Source organism: Crocodylus porosus, unplaced genomic scaffold (genome assembly GCF_001723895.1).
Source record: "Crocodylus porosus isolate Cpor-Errol unplaced genomic scaffold, CroPor_comp1, whole genome shotgun sequence".
NCBI classification, from domain to species: domain Eukaryota; kingdom Metazoa; phylum Chordata; order Crocodylia; family Crocodylidae; genus Crocodylus; species Crocodylus porosus.
The window spans coordinates 140212183-140224771 of NW_017728931.1; the positions used below are offsets into that span (position 1 = coordinate 140212183).

The following is a 12589-nucleotide window of genomic DNA, read 5'->3' on the forward strand; positions in this document are numbered from 1 at the left end:
CCCAAACCACGGCCCTGTCCTGTGACTGGAGCACACAGCAAGTCCCTCTGAGGCCAGGGCAGGATCTTCAGGATGGTCCCTCCTACCAGAGCTGTGGGGCAGCCTTATATTAAACACAGTTGAGGGGAAAGGAAGTGTTTGAGAGAGGAAACACAAATACCAATAAATATCTGCCTGGGGAACCACACACACACAGACACACACACACACACACACACACACACACACACACATTAGGGGCTGGATCCAGTGGGAATCGCTTCCTTTGACTTGCCTCTGCCCAATCCATCTACAGTAAGGTCCCCATTGCTTTAGGCTGTATGCACAAGTGGTGGGGAGGCAAAAGTGAAACGATAACTCTGCCACATAATGTCTCTGATCACCCCCCATTGCCACGCTTGTCCCTCTGGGATGGGGCAAGGGGAAGACGGGAGGAAGGAAGGACCGTGTGACTGATCCGGCAGGCATTACCAGACAGCACGCAGGCAGCCGAGCTGTATGGATGTGGTAGAGACGGAGCCTGAATAAATCAATCGGAAAATGAAGAGGAAGCTGGAGGGCAGGATGGGAGTTTAAAATGCTGCTCAGCAAAGGGATGGGGATTTCAGACAGGCAGGAATTAGCAGGCACGGTGGCAGGGACAGCGTGGGTGACTCAGTGCAAGGGGGAGGCAGGGGCCAAGGCCTGAGCATCTCTGGCTCCCAATCCAGCCCGCACAGCCTCCTTGCAAGGTCAAGCATCCAAGGAAGGGTGCTCCCTGCTCTAGGAGCCCATGGCTGCTCCCCCCACTCTAATAACCAATACACCCTTTTAGCTCACTTGGCCCTAAATATGCCCCCCAGATCCATTTCCCTGGCTACAAACCAGGCCTCTGCACTCCCAGTGCTATCTCCTAGCAACAGCACCCCCCACTTCCTTCTCCGTGACCCCCCATCTCCATCCTCGCACCCCCACCCAGACCCTGTTTTTCAGTGACATCCTGCCCTCCTCCCAAGCTGCATCCCTTGATCTCCCCCAGCCTGTCCCCCTCCTCCACCACCTGGTTAGCAGAGATGCCTCTGCACCACATTGTAAATTATTAACGCACAAACTTGAGCCATTGCCATTAATATTTCATTCACAATTCAGATGCCTGATCACAGCCGCCGGACCGAGAGACGTTCAGGAAATGAAAGGCTGCAAGCCACCCGCCCGATCCTAGCCGAGACCAGTCCTGCATTCGCACGGCTGCTCTGACTGCAGGGACCCCAAAAAGGGTCATGGGTCCTCTGTGATGGCTTCACAAAGAAGCTGATGTGTTTCCCCATCGCTACAGTAGCACGGCCCAAGTGGTGGTTACCTCGGTGTAATGGAGATATGCGTCACTGGTATAATTGCTATAAAGAACAGCACACCAAGGCAAGTGGCTAGCACAGGGCACAGGGGCTGCTTGGCTAGCTGGGACACACCACACTTGGAGGGCGAGGTGGTCCCAGCAGCTCCAGAGCAAAGTACACGCATGCAAGTGCAGATTCCCCAGGACCAGCTGGGTCCCCAAAGCAATTTGGGGAATACATACAATAATGTAAGCACCGGTGTTCACCCCAACGCATCCTGTGGAAGACAACGCTCATCAGTGACCTGGGTTTAGCATTTCTAGGAGCAGCCTCAGCACTCAGCTGATGCTGAGTCTGAACAAGCTGCTCAAGACACAGCCAGCATTTAGATGCACATCTTCCTTTCAAGGAGAGGGAGTCAGATGGGAAGAGTCAGAGGAAAGAGGCTGCTCCTGGGGCCCTGGGGTCTAAACCCCCTATACCTCCGCTGAAAATCTCAGCTGTGTCTCAGAGCAGGGCATTCACAGCACTGTCCTACAGGGACCTCCTTGTCACTCTCACACCAGCAGCCTCATCGCCGTCCATGTCACTCGATACAGATCCTTTTGTGACGGGGGGTAGAGGAAAGCCCTCTATCTAATACCATGCTGGGCATTTAGGAAACCTGAACAGCATCACTCACACTGGAACAGGGCCAGGACTCGAAGGTTAATAACACAAATCTGCCAGAAAAAAAAAAGAGAAAAAGAAAGAGCTATGGGGTCTTTAATGAACATATGGGGTCAGGGCCTAAGTTTCAAACAACACATTCTCGCTGCACGCTGAGGCACTGGCACGGTGCAGCGCTGACGCAGAGAGAAGTAGGCCATCTACCAGCTCTCGCAGCCCCTGGCTTTTGAAGTCTCTCATCCAAATTCTGTCCTGATCTAACCCTGCTTAGCTTCTGCGTTAGGGCAAAATTACTGCTCCAGCTTCTCCAATTGCAGCGACATTCAGCATTTCAGACAAAGCTGCTGGCTGAGGACCAACTAAATCCCTCCTGAGACTCCAGCAACAGCCTTTCCAGTGGGCAGGAGGCTTCAGAGATCTGGTTTCCGTCTTTTCACGAAAGAATCAGCAACTTTCCTGTGATTCTCATTTAAGTAGCACAAGCTCAGTCACTCATGCTGATTCTTTGTGGACCCTCAGCCTTTGCTTCCTGCTGGTTATGTGTTTTTTATCACTTGTTATAGAGGTTTTCCAATTCTTCCCGTGACACAAATGGAAATATATTTGTATACAAAGCGCAGAGGCACAATACTGCACTACTGCTCCCCGGGCTGAGGCAGTCTCACGACCCCGGGCATTTCCCTGGGAGAGGGGTGGCAGAGTCCCCGGCCGCCCTCCTGCCTCCCTGCATCCCATGGCACTACGCACTATCACCCTTATTCAGCTGGGCACTTCATTCTGGCTACTCTACCCACATTTTTTTCCTGGTGCTTATCACCAAACAATCCAAGCACCTTCGCGTAGCGTAGGAAGCAATGAAGTGATGGTACCAAAACCTGTTCATCGTGGAGATCTCTGCTTCCTCCCTAGTTAGTAAAGTACTCGTGTCTTTCCTAAGCTCAATTTAAATCTCTGCACTTGCACCTTATGGAGAATGACTCCATCATGTTTCTTCTTTACTGACCAGTGTTGTCTCCTAGGATCTAGCCAAGCTTTTCTCTCTCACATTCCCATATAGGATTCCTTTTTCCAACACCTCCCAAACCAATATTGTATCATCTTTCCTCCTTTACACTTTCATACATTAATTTCTGGCCAGCCTGTCACTGTTATATCTGAGCCGTCTCATGTACATGTTCTCTTATTTGACTCCCCCACCCCGCTGCAGGCTGAAGGAAAATGCTCTCTCCTACCTTTTTTCTCTCCAGGTACTAGCATTACATTGATGATAATAATTAAACATGCAATGATCATTCCTACTATTGCATTTAGGCTTCTATGCCATCCTCCATCTCTTTAGAAATACCAATGAATTCAGCCAGCATCATAGGGGAATTGCAAAGGGCAAAGAGTGGCTTCAGGCTTAGTAGGGCTCCTCATAATGCTCTTAGGAGGTAGGGAAGAATTATGCCTGATGTGAAAACGAAGTCTGCTTGTCTGTCTTATGGTTCTGCACTGCTTCTTTGCATCCATCATTGTAGTCTGTGAGCTCCCACCATCCAACACAGTCTAACAATAATAAAATCCCTACAAGAGTCTGTGGCTCTTCTCCCTCACTGTTATTGTCCCTCACTCTGCTTGGGGAAGGGTCTTTTATTTTGAGGAGGAGGAAGTAGGAAAGAAAGGGAATAAATATTGTATGATACGGTTCCTTGTGAGAACAGGGGACTGGACTTAATGACTGCAGAGGTTATGCCCTGTCCTATGCTCTATATATGAATTTTTAGTTGTACCCACTGACCCTAGTCAGAGGTCAGCACACCATTGTGCCTATTTTAGCTGTGTGCACAGGTGTGCAGCATGCACACACTGCAAAAGGACAGTCCCCACCCTGAAGTGTGGAGGCCCAAGGACCCAGTAAGTCTAAATTAATGTTTGTGATACCAATATTGCTTTGGGTACATGTACATGTGCGTGCACAAATATACACACTGTCTCTCTGTTCTCCTTTGCCCTTCTAGACAGTCAGGGATAGATCGAGTGTGACACATCCCTCACTGGCAGCAGACACCAATTCAGATCCCAGTCCTTTAAGGTAGGAACAATCTGGTGGTTGGGATCTACCCTCTGGGGTGTCTGCAGGGATTAGAGGCCACGTTGTGAACAGCTCAACATGTCAATAGATGTCAAAGTTTCTCCCGACAAACATGGCCACAGGGGGCTTTTCATCCAGCAGCCCTGGTGGCTCTTTAGAGAAGTACACGGCTGCTACTGGTCTGTAATTCCCCGGCATGAAGCCTTCACACCCATAGCTCTGCAGGGCTGGATACAATGCAGAATTCACATATTCTGCCAAACGAGTGCGATTCCAGCATGGGGAGAAAGGGAGAGATGGACTGGAATTGCACATACAACTCCCATTACCACTGACAGGAGTTGCAGGTATGAAAATATCCCCTGGGAAAGCAAGAGCAGATTAAACCATATATCGTAGGCCCAGACTTAAAACACCAACTAAACTGAGCAGTAAAATAAGAACAGAAACATAGGACTATAAGGGACCTCAAGGGTCACCCCCTTGTCCAGCTGCTGGATTCACTCCCAGATAAATCCCCGTCAGAGGAGATTCTTCCACCGCCTTGGGCAGCCTCTCCTGCTGTCCTGCTGCTCTTACAGCAAGGAAGTTTTTCTTCAGATTTAATCTATATTTGCTTTGCTGTTGTTTAAACCTTTTGCCTCTTGTCCTGCCCTCTGGGGCAAGTGAAAACAATTGTTCTCCCTCTTTGATAGAAGCTTTCAAATATTTGGAAGGCTGCCATAATATCCCCCACCCTCCTTAACCTCCAGTTTCTCCAAACTAAACATACATAGTTCCTTCAATAGCACTGTTTTATATTGATAGAGGGTGACCCAAGCTTTTTCACAGATTAGACACATGGATCACTTAAATCACCCCTGAAAGGCAGCCATCTCCGGGGTAAAACACAGTTGCTACATGATAAACTCTTGATACAGGGCATGAGGGAAGGAACGGTAGGGAAAAAGGGAGCAGTATGGTAGACAGATGTAACTAGAATTTGGTCCCGGACACAAAATTAATCACTTGGCTCTCAGTGTTTAGAAAGCAAGTGGATGGGAAATTTAGAAATCCACGTGTGAATGGATCATATAGGAAGATGCTTTGAAAATGAACACAAGGGGTCTGGATCATGGATTTCCATTTTACCTAAATGCCACACACCTGCCAGAGAACAAGGGGTCTGGGCCTTGGCACATGTTAGCACCACGTGGGAACAGGGATGCAGTCCCAACAAAGAAAGAAGAGCAGCCCCATGGGAATCACATATTGTCCCTTGGGTCTTCCTGGAAGTAACCAGCCATGCCTGAGCCTGCCCAGATGTGGACAAGACCAGAAGAGAAAGACAAGGGGCATGAATGGCATTTGCATTCAAGTCACCTTACGCATACTGAAGCCATGTAGAAAGGACTTCACGTGAGAAAATATCTTTCCCTTCCAATAGCGTTTGGGCCTATACACCACCAAAATGTAATAAGGAGGTGTTAGCAAATGAGAAACTCAGACCCACTTGGATATATGGGAGGGAAAAGAATGGTGGTCTCTTGCAAACTCTCCCCATCTCACTCTTATATTATTTATTACATAACACTGTGTCACAATGACAGATAATGGTGTATATAATGATATTTCCTATTGTAATAATATAAAGAAATACAATAGTACAGTAAAAGCTCTGTTATTCAGCATCCCCCGAGAATGGGGGATGCTGGTTAATCAAATATTCCAGTTAATCAAATGTGCATCGGCTGGTGCACTCCCTGGCGTCAGTGTGCCGGGGGACAGGAAGGGGGACCCTGTGCAGTAGTAGTACAAATAATGTTGATAATAATGATAATTATACCATCATCATCATCTTGGTAATTCCTTTTCAAATGTCATTCTTAACCCTACTGCAGATCCTGATGGAGCACACAAATTTCCACGGTAGTTTCCAGAGCACCAGGCCAACTCAGATCTGGCCATCATCATCCATGCTTTTGTAACCTTGAGGCCAGACTACTACAGTGCGCTCTATGTAGGGTTTCTCTTAAGGACCATCCGGAAACTGAATGCAGCAGCCCACACTCTGCCAGGCTTGGGTTGTTGGAAGCCTGTAACTCCAACGTCTTCACTGGTTTCCAGTAGCTTTCCAGGTGCGATTCAAGGTGCTGGATTTGAGCTATGAATTTCTAAATGGCCTCGTTCCTGTGTACCTAAAAGACCACCTAAGTCTCCAAGTACCTAAGAGACCACCTAAGTCCTGTCTACCATAGAGACCATTTATACTCCATGAGGATCCCCAAGGTGAGCCAAGAACGCCCAACTGCAAGTACCATCAATGCACCAAGTTTGCTTAGCCGAAACATGTGGGAGGTCACATTTGGTGCTCCTCTGCTCTACAACTCCCACCGCCTCCCTCGAGGCCCACCGGAGCCCAAACCAGGCCATCTTTTGGAAGCAACATTAAAGCTTTTTATTTTAGCAGGTAGGATTAAGCTTGGGTGTTTGGGAGGAATTATTTTATTACTATTACGTTATCTACGGTTCTTTTATTTATTTATTTTTTGTAAAATGCTCAGGGATAAATGAATAAATAACACATTGGATCACTTAGGGAAATCATCTGTGAGGCAGTACGTGAGCATCAACCTCCCAGAAGAGTCCCACCAAAACTGTTCAAGGAAGTTCAGCTTGATTTTGGCTCCCTCCGCAGTGCAAGCCATCGCTTCCTCCACCGGCCACGAGAGGCCTAAACTCATGTGAATTATTTTTCACACCCTGCCTAGTTTGGAACGAGCTCTTCTGGAGACTGCCACTTTGCCGGTTCTGCTCGGCTGGCCCTGACGAGATGATTTGTTTCCTTGCGAGAAACGGGTTGCTTGAGAGAATTCAGATGAAACATTTCAGAGCTGTTTGTTCCTCTGGGTAACTCCCTCCCCGGGCGCATCGCAGCAGGGAAAGAGAGGACCGGAGAAGGAATACTTCTGGTTCAAGTGGTGCATGGTCATTATGCAAATTATGTACCGTGGGGAGGTGCTTCTAACTTAGGCTTTAATGATCCGATTAGCCCTCAAGCCCTTGTTTGATAAAAGAAAAATAATTCAAACAAATAAATTACTTTCTTTCTCTCCAAAAAATCCATTCAATCTTCCAGTGAGATGCTGCCAAACACAGTCATGTTCCTTCCTATGTGGCTAAGAGAAGTGCCAGGATTCCCATTTTACAGAGTGGAAAACTGAGGCACTGAGAAAGAAGGGACTGACCAATATGTCCATATTACACAGAGCCAGTGACAGAGAAGTGAGTAGAATTTAGTCTTCCAGTCTCCAACCCTGTGCTTCCTGCTATTCCACATCCATTTTGCAACAAGCCTTCTTTATCTGTACTCTATCCCATTACACACCTGAGACAAAGCGGTTGACATCAACAGACCAGATCCTGCTGCCTTTGCTGCACTTTGGGACAGGCTCAAGAGCACAGCAGCAGGGAGGGAGCTTTTTATGGAAGCAAGGACAAGGTCTTTAAACTTCCCACAGTCATAAGTGATCTTGCTTTCCCCCCACCCTCCTCCCTCTGAGGGTTGACAGGAGGATTAATGGACACACAGAAGACGGAGACACTCTGCAACTGCTGAGACGCATGTGCCTGCAATGGCATCTTGGGAAGCCCCAGATGGCCCGGTGTCAGCCGACCTGAGCAGCAGTCCTGAAGGCAAGGAGAGAGACTGCCTGCCCATAGCAAAGCGTGACACTCCACACGGGCAAGAGGTGCAGATAAGCAGAAAGGAAAATGTCAAGAGCCACAGCAAAAAGCAGCAAAACTCAAGCGCTCTGGGCTTGGGAGTGGGTTCGCTTTGAAAAGCTGTCCACCTCTGCTGGGGTGATCAGAGAGGATTAATTAGCCACACTTACAGCACCACTTAATACGGAGAGCCAGGCTTGCATGTAGTCCAGGCAAGTGTCAGCTTATATGAATACTCCGAGGGAAAGGGGCGGTGAAGGGAAATCCACCTGGACTCATCCAGTAGCCGCCCTCTTCCTCAAACTCACTTCCTACTGAGAACAACCAAATCACAGTATCAGTCTCTGCAAATTCAGCTCCATCTCTGCCCCACTAAAAAACTTATTTTCTCTGCATCCAGCACCTGTGCAATCCTCCAACAACAGACTGAGGGCAGCACCATGCATTCACTTCCCTGACTGTAAATCATGGGAACTTAGTCAAGGTGGTAGGTGTTAAGAGATAGCCCTCACCAGAAAGGGAACAACTTTGCAATGCCACAAGGACATTTAGCATGTGCTAAACTGCTTGAAAGTGCATCTGTTTGCAGTTTAACCACACTTAGTGTTAAGTTGACCGTGTGACACCACTCTGTGACGCTAGTGTCTGCTGGGGTAGATAGGCTTCTCAGGCAGACAGTTCTCATCTTTACAGCACCCTTACCAAAATAGGTCGGGGATGGGGGGTACCGACAGGGTGTGGGTCAGATGTGGGAAGGGGCGACTGCCAGGGCTGGGGGGAGCTGGAGGCTGCGTGAAGAGCCAGCATGGCAGGTGGGGGTGTGCGGGTGGGGGCTGAGGGAGCAGGGAGGCATCCATGAGTACTCTCAGAGCCAGTATGGGAGAATCTGGGTAGCATTCCTGCATCCCGCTGGGGTTGCAAGGAGGAGGCAGTGGCCACGGAGCAGCACTGTAGCTCAGGGGACGCTGCGGTGTGCAAGAGGCTGGGACATGTCCTGAGCTGCTGCTGCGCATTCACGCGCCATTGGGCCAGGTCGGTCGGCTCTGTGCCAGGTGGGGCTTATAGCTCTCCAGTGGGAAGCCATGTGCAGAAACCCACCCAGCCCGCTGGGCATGCAACTGGAGTGCTGGAAGCCCTACATGGAGGCACAGAGCTAGCTGGGACCGATGGCATGTGGACTGGGAGCCACGCACTATCAGACTGGGTGGCAAGCCACACATGGAGGAACGAGCCACATGCCATCGGGTCCGGCGGGCTCCTGTTTGTCTCTGCATGCAGCTTCCCACTGGAGTGCTGGAAGGCCCTTGCAGAAGCATGGAGCCCGCCCAGCCCGATGGCATTCGGCTCCTTGTTGGACGTGCCATCAGGCCGGGCTGGCTCCATGCCTTTGCGTGGGGCTTCTGGCACTCCAGCAGGAAGCTGCACATGGAGGCACGGAGCCCACCTGGCCCGATGGTGTGCAGCTCCCGCCTGCAGTGCCACAATCCACACGTGCTGGCACAGAGTCAGCCTGTTCTGGTGCGAAATTGCAGATCAGTGAGCCAGGCCAATTTCCTGCCGCATGTGCAGTGCCAGGGACTCAGCCAGAGGTGCGCGCAGCCGGGGGCTCTGCCTGCTGTGGCCATGAGCACCCTGAGGGCCCGCCACCTCCTGCTGCTGAGCCGCGGACCGTGGAAGCTGTGAGCCACAAACCCCACACCCCTTCACAACCCCCTGTGCAAACCCCACATCTGCCCACCAACCCCACATACCCCCAAAGCCACCTCCCACAAACCCCACACCCCACCGCATCCTGAGGGGGAACTGCTGCCTGGAGGGAGTGAGGGGGGAGGGGGGTGGCAGGGAGTGAGTGAGGAGCACTGGCAGGGCTGGGGAGGCCATAGTTTGCCAGTGAGGGGCATCAGCATATCAGGGCTGCTCAGCATCGCAAAGCATTGGTGGGGGCAACTGCAGCTAGACCTGCATCCTGGTAAGTGAGGAGGGCAGCAGGAACTCTGATTTTCTGTGATGAAAACCCCCAAATCAAACGTGAACATATATAGGTATTTAGAGTTTATTTTATTATAGTGACTGAGACACCGATAGGTTTCCAAATTGCTTTAAAACTGTAAATATAGCAATAAAACATTGTGTTCAGCTGATACCTATATGTATAGTGCTCTTTCATTTTAATCACAGATTTTGTGCTATTTAGCAGACAATTTGCCTTTTTTTTTTTAATCAGGGAATTTGTGATTTTTCAAGAGAAACCCAGGACCTCTGCTGATAACTGATGAGCTGGGCTGCACGCTGCCCACTTAGAGAAGATCCAGTACACTCCCACTTGCGTGCCATGACTCTTCCCTTTTATCCAAAGAGTTGAGACCATTTTCCATTGACTGATTTATAAAGTCTTTGTCCCTGTGAGGGAGAGGTTATTGTTCCCATTTTATGAATGGGGAAACTGAGGCATAGAGGTCCTATGACTTCCTCACTGTTACACAGGAGAATGTAGCCGAGCCAGGAAAAGAACCCAGATTTAAGGACCCGAAGCCTCGGATTACGTCTCTTCATTGCAAATACCACTGCGACAGGTCACAGACCTAGATTACTGTGGCAACCTGGACGATGAGGTACCGTAATACTCTCTCACTGGAAAAATACCAGTTCCAGGCACAGGAACTCTTGACAATGAGGTGTTAATTATGCTGGGTTATTAGCACCAGTTTAAAGTGGATGGGATTTATAGGCAGACTCCCAGCTGGGACCTGCAATCCTCTTCTCCTAGACGAAGCGCCAGACACACTGCACAGAGCTCAGGCCACCTCCCAAGACCCACATCAGCGGGAGGTGGGACAAGGAACAGAGCAGGGTCTAAGGAAACGGCAAACACGGGAACCAGAGGTGCTGGTGGTTAACTCTGCCCTACTGGAGAGAATATCACTTTCTGTCATAATACACAAGTCCCAAACAGCTTTTCCCCAGCAAGTGCCAGACGCCCACAATTAGCCTGAAAAAAAAACCCAACCTGTTTTCAAGACATGTCCAGTCAGAAACATCCGATTCGGTATTTTGCGGTTTCTGTCTAGAATTGGTGGGATTTATATAAGAGCTCATTAGATGGATTTTTCAAACAATAATTTAAGATTTGCTAATTATCCAATTGTTTGAGTCAGAGGAAAATCTCTCCCTCCCCATTATCCAGGCACTAGTGAAAAGTTATAAAAGCCAGCTGAAAAAAAAAAAGCCCGAGAATGAGCTCTGCCCTGGAAACTCATTTTATGGTCTCCACTCTCCAACTGCAGGCATGTGGTCTTTCCTTCCAGCTTTCTGCAGAACCGGTGCACCTAAAGGACGCATTTACATTCAGAGAGCTGCAAACTAGAAGAGCTGGGGTCAGGGAAGCGGGCATGGGGCAGTACTCACAAAGAAGGGCACTGCAGGAGGTTTACAACTTCCAGTCTTGGCAACGGCTAGCAAGAGAAGCACTCTCACATGTAATTTGATGCCGTGTACAGGACCTGGGATACCCAAGAAGATGGTTCAATGGGCCCGTATCAGCACTGTAGGATGCTGAAAGTGAGCCAAGAGGCAGCGTTGCTCTGGGCTGGTATCTCTGCTCCTAAATATCGAGGGCCTTGATCCAAAGTCGAGCGACCTGCCATTTGGTGCTGGCACTTGGACCCTTGGAAAACCACCTCCTCCCTCCCTCCCACACTCCCCTGCAGGGTAGCAGACTTGCTAGCATGCTCACCTATGTTATCTGGAATAGTACAGACTGGTGAAAGTCAGCCACGTCCAACAAAACGAAGGCTGCCAGGTAGCTCCGGCCTGGGGCCTGTTGCAAGGTTGTTCAGAGCCTTCTGTTTAAATTAAATCAGTCGCTTCCCAGACTTGGGGATCTCCCCTGTGAAGACTGCATTTTCAGAGTCCTTCTTTATTATTTTTACTAAGGTGCGATACATTAACCACAATCCCAGAACGCCACTGTGAGGCAGGGAGATCAATGACCTTGTCCCCATTTTACAGACAAACAGGCAGGGAGAGGCAATGGCCCACATGGTCCAAATGGCCACCAGCGTTTAGGTCCTTGGTGTTTGACTGCCCATGCTGAGCTGCCCGCAGCCTGATTCCCAAGAGGGAGGAGCACCCCCAGGTCCATTTAAAGGAAGTTCCTGTGCGCTCAACGGCTCTGAAAACCAGGCCAGTTGCTTTGGTGCCTACATAGAGTTAGATGCCTAAGTTGAGGCCAGCACTTTTACATGCTTGGCCTTTATACATATAGTACTGCAGCTCCGAAGTGCAGTTTTTGAGCAAATAGAGGGGGTAGCCAACCTGCGTGAGGCATGACATACAGCAATGCCGAGAGGCAAAGTATGGTGACACAGACCTGGTCTAACCTGTGGCAGAAAGCCACCTTGTTTCTCCCCAAAAATCTCTGCCCTGTGACACTGTGACTAAAATCTATGAGCTGCAACCATTTGATTAGGATGGGCCCAGCACACAGGGGACTGCACCCTCGGCCGGTCTATTTAGGTAACCTGAGCTGGCTGCAGTCCTGAGGTGGGGGGGAAACCTGCTCCCTCTGCCTACGGGACTGGCATCAGCCACCTGGGTGAGGGGCATCTACCTGGGGAGCTGGAATCTGCCCGGTAACAGGTGATGTATTTCGAATTGGTTGGCTGACAGCCAACTGGGGCTGGCCTCCACTGGCCCAGGTGGATGAGGTCACAGGGGCTGTATAGGTTGGGAGAGGGAGGAGGCTCGCTCTTCGGCCATGAGGTGAAGCAGCAGCAAAGCAGGGGATACAGAGAGGCCTTACCATCTGGGCCTAGCTCTCTCTCTC

General features: G+C 49.8%; 1 protein-coding gene across 1 annotated transcript in view; it reads right to left on the reverse strand.

Annotated features, from left to right (window-relative positions):
• PLXNA4 (plexin A4) overlaps positions 1-12589 on the reverse strand; it is a 506929-nt gene that overhangs the window by 407274 nt on the left and 87066 nt on the right. The gene's annotated exons all lie outside the window — the stretch shown is intronic.